The sequence below is a fragment of the Pinus tabuliformis genome, chromosome 8, assembly GCF_031772625.1.
Source record: "Pinus tabuliformis cultivar Carrire ecotype Pingquan chromosome 8, CPIR1, whole genome shotgun sequence".
Lineage (NCBI taxonomy): Eukaryota > Viridiplantae > Streptophyta > Pinopsida > Pinales > Pinaceae > Pinus > Pinus tabuliformis.
The window spans coordinates 682,713,671-682,717,909 of record NC_142294.1 but is presented as its reverse complement, the minus strand read 5'-3'; the positions used below and the strand labels follow the sequence as shown (position 1 = coordinate 682,717,909).

The following is a 4,239-nucleotide window of genomic DNA, read 5'->3' as shown; positions in this document are numbered from 1 at the left end:
ACTCATAGTAGGGGATTCACAATAGGGAATCATAAATTTTCATTACTCATAATAACAGCTAGATCTATAAAGTCGATTAACTGGAACCTTCATAATCCCTATGATCAAGTGCCACAAATTGCTCTATTCGTCAGTCGATCTGCCAACACCTCCTATCCTTGTTTTGTTGCCATTGAGTTCATTATGCTACGAGATTCTATTTTATGATCAGCACAAGCAAGCACAGGTAAGGTGGAGGTAGGGCGATCGTCATATCGTTGCTTTCTCCATCTCCCCTCAACCCTACGGTGATTTCCCAATTTTTTTAAATGTAAAAGAAGGGTGATCGTTTTTGTTCCTTAACTTCATCCCTCAAACCTCCCTCCCTGGTATCACCATGCAATCTTACTTTTGCAACGATATGAATGACTGTGCAGCAAGTTTCTATTGTGTGCCGGAAATGGGATTGCTTTCCTACCCAGTCCAAAAAAATGATTCAACATATTGTCTTGTATTTTGTTTATTTTGATCCTCAGATGTCACTTCTTTGCATCTCTGCTCCTGTTATGTTATAGAAGAAAATCAACTCTGACATGAGAGGTTCACCCAAATCTAAAATGAGTTTTCACTTTATATGTAAACTCATCTTACAAATCGTAATATCTACTACCCACAATTCTCTGGCATTCGAGTTTTCCGTTTTCCTTTTTCCTTATTGTTTCTTGTGGGGCAGGGGAAATTGCAATCAATTAAAAATTGCTAACAGTTTTGTGACCAAACTTTGAAATTCCATGTATATTTGGTTTCAAGAAAGTTTTGACCGATTCAATTTTGGAATTCATCTCGTTATCATCTTATTGTTTTATTTTTACAAATATCAATCCTGTAACAATACCATGTTTACAAATTTATATCACCATACCTTTTGTGATGACCCAGGAACACTATTTTCCATGTAGTTTTCATGTCTTCAATACTTCATTGCTGGAATTTGGCTTGACATCCTAATTAATAATTTCATACTTATGCATTTCTGAATTGACCATGATGTACTACCTAAATTTAGCTTTCTTTTGGTGTTATTTTTAAGACTTTATCATTAGGTTCGAACACTTGTTTCAGAGGTATATTGGTCAGGCAAAGGTTTTCAATTATTTTAATTTGAAATGACTTTTTGAGCTACTTTCCACTACTGTAGTAGTCGAGCTGGTATGTTTGGTTTCATTATGAGTACATCAAGGTCGAGATATCGTTTCAGTCGCCTTAATACAAATGGGCGATTCGATTGTTGCTCGACAACATCTAATATCAGGTTTTGCTTGCTATATTTCGTTAGAAGAAAAAGGGCTTTGTTAATCAGTTGATGATATTCTAATTTTTGGGGGTTGAATAGTTCTCCTATAATGCTTTGCATGGTGATATAGCCACGATTAGAAGCGCATTTCGGTGACCTATGTGTTGTGAAGTTCGTGCTTTGTAGCACATTGATGGAAACAGGTTTGAATATTTGTCTCATTTTTTCGGTATTTAAAAGTTTTGGGGTGCTTCACAGATAAATGGTAACAGTTGCATCATTTGTACTGTGCACTAGTAAGTTTTGGGCCCTGTTAGTTTCTGGGCATTTTAATTTAGCTCGGGACAGAAGAATAATAGAAAGCTTGGTATGAAGGTGCCAAATTTGGACTATTCCTCCAAGTCAGCAAAGTGTATTAAATTTTATAACAGTTACTAGATGATAACTTTGGACTTACTTGGTCGTTTGAAGGGTTTATTGCTCCTCTTCCTTGGAATATATCAAACGTAGGAATCTGGGTATTGAAACGCTTCAGATTAGATTGTAACCCTAGTAAATGGAGGAGAATGAGAAAAGGGCAATGACGACGATGGGGGATTTTCCAGAGAGCTGCATATCGCACATGCTCTGCTTCACTACACCCAGAGATGTTTGCAGGCTCAGAGTTGTCAATCGGTCATTCAGGTCGGCCAGCAATTCAGACTCCTTGTGGGAAAAGATGCTTCCAATTTAGTATCCCTATCTTCTTGCACAGCTCGATTCGCCCTTGGAAATCTATTCAAAGAAAGAGTTGTATTTCGCGCTCTGTCATCCCAATTGGATTGACGGTAGAACCAAGGTACCAGTGTATGTATGCATTCTATAATTCTTTGTCTGAATCTCTTTCAATTTCAATTACCAAATTTAATATATATATATATGAAAATTTTCTGTAATTTTATCAAGTATAAATAAAATTACATCCATACATGCTTTTCAGCATCCCATCTTTACAAAAAAGTGCACCAGAGTGATGTCCATACATATACCAGCGTCAGAATTATATCCAAATACTTTCTATTGACTATCCATTAAATACATCTTTCCAAAAAAAAAACTTAAATTGCTGATGTGTTTTCATATAGTAACTGATAAGAGTTCATAAAAAGTCCAAAAAAATTATGGCAAAACAAAGATATAAAGAGTAGACATTATTTATAGCCAAGGCTCAGGAAGATGTTCTGTAGAGCTGCCTTCTTCTGCTGTTGTAATCTTCCATGTTTCCAGCTCTAAACGAGCTTTTGAGAGGCAGTCTGCTTCTTGATTCATGTTCTTGTTGACATGGTCATAGGAGATCTGAGAAAAGTGCTAGTAAGCTGTTGACTACGCTGAATGAAAGAGTGGCTGCAGAGAATAGTTATGTAAACTGTTGAGACTCTTCACACAATTTATAACCAAGAGGGAGTCTCCATATATAGATGTCAAATGTTTTTGTCCAATGGCAACTGAAGTACTAATTTTAAAGCCATAAGCTTTGTATAATTATTTGAGACTCACCCAAGTCCCGCTGTGAAGGAAATGTGTTGTGAAATAGAGAGGTGGTGAATGCCGCTTGCGCTTCCTTGTGGAGATTCTTTTGGGAAACACCATCAAAGAAAGCCCAAGGGAATACTTTTTTGTACGGAGACATCTGCATTTGGTGCCTTCAGCTGATTTTCGTTGCTGGATCTAAAAGATTCCATGATGGCTGAACTAGTAATGGCAATTTTAGTGGAAGAGGGAGAAAAGTTACCAAAGATTTCCATATTTATGTCCAACCATATTCCCTAGGCCATGGTAAGAGGAAGAGCCTTATGTTGACTTTGTAAGATGTTGACAACCAAGATTTTAGGCTATCTTCAACCAAAGGGCCATCCCAATGGTATGACAGGTCTTCTAATCTTGTATTTCAGGCCAGATAGATTTTGTAATTGGAGAATAAAAATGATCAATAGTTTCTTCATCCCTTGGCCATAGGAAGCATTTGTTGGGTCCTTGAAAATAATGGTTTTGTAAGTAGTTCAAAGTGGGGGCTATTTTTCATTAGAATTAGCCATATAAATAATTTTTCTTTTGAGGGAAATTTCATCTTCTAAGTTTTTCCCCACCAAGGCGCTGTATGATTCAAGTTGACTTACACTAGTTGTGAAAAGCCATATTTTGGTGAGTACTTCCCCGAGGGGTGATGGGCCCCAATGAGCTGATCCAGGGAGTCAGAGAAAACAAAGGGTTGTTGTAAATACCGGTGTTGAAAATGTCGACAACTGAAAAATATCGGAGAGGGTCCTGAGAACATCTTTTCAGCAAAAAAAAAGATGTTAAAAAGTAAAAGAAATAGTGTAATAGAATTAGTACAATGACAAGTTTACAAATGCTAATCCTTCCGACAATAACTCAATGCCTAATATGAAACATTCTATTTCAACCTGAATATTAACACTTTCAGTTTGCAAAAGATGTATAGATTTTAGCATTATCTGAATAAAACAAACAAATAGAAACCCATCTAAGAACTTAGAAAAATACAAGCTTAGTGCTTTTTGGCTATACACTATTCAAATGGGTACATCAGTTGAAATTTCCTAATAGTTTTGTAAGGATGCATGCCTTATGCAAATAAGATAAATACAACATGCAAATCAAGAATTTTTCCAGATACAATAGGCTATTATTCTGCTTTTGTCACCAGTTGCATTTTCATGAGATAAATACAACATGCAAATAAAGAATTTTTATTATTCTGCTTTTGTCACCAGTTGCATAGGTAGACACAACAAGGGGTGTGCATACTTCTAATAAGAAGTAGTCTACAAATAAGAATGGCCCATAGCTCAGGTTTACAAAAACATCTGGATAAAACCATGGGGCATGCCAAGCTCTAGTGGGCCTTGGAGAAGATTGAGTGTCATCGTGACAATTTTATACTTCATACATGAGACAAGAGGAAA

General features: G+C 36.4%; 1 non-coding gene across 1 annotated transcript; it reads left to right on the top strand.

Moving 5' to 3' along the window:
- Nucleotides 1-1,176: 1,176 nt before the first annotated feature.
- LOC149237426 (small nucleolar RNA snoR111) lies at nucleotides 1,177-1,281 on the top strand. The gene has a single exon (XR_016246916.1). It is a non-coding gene; the product is annotated as a small nucleolar RNA snoR111 (small nucleolar RNA).
- The last annotated feature ends 2,958 nt before the right edge of the window (nucleotides 1,282-4,239 follow it).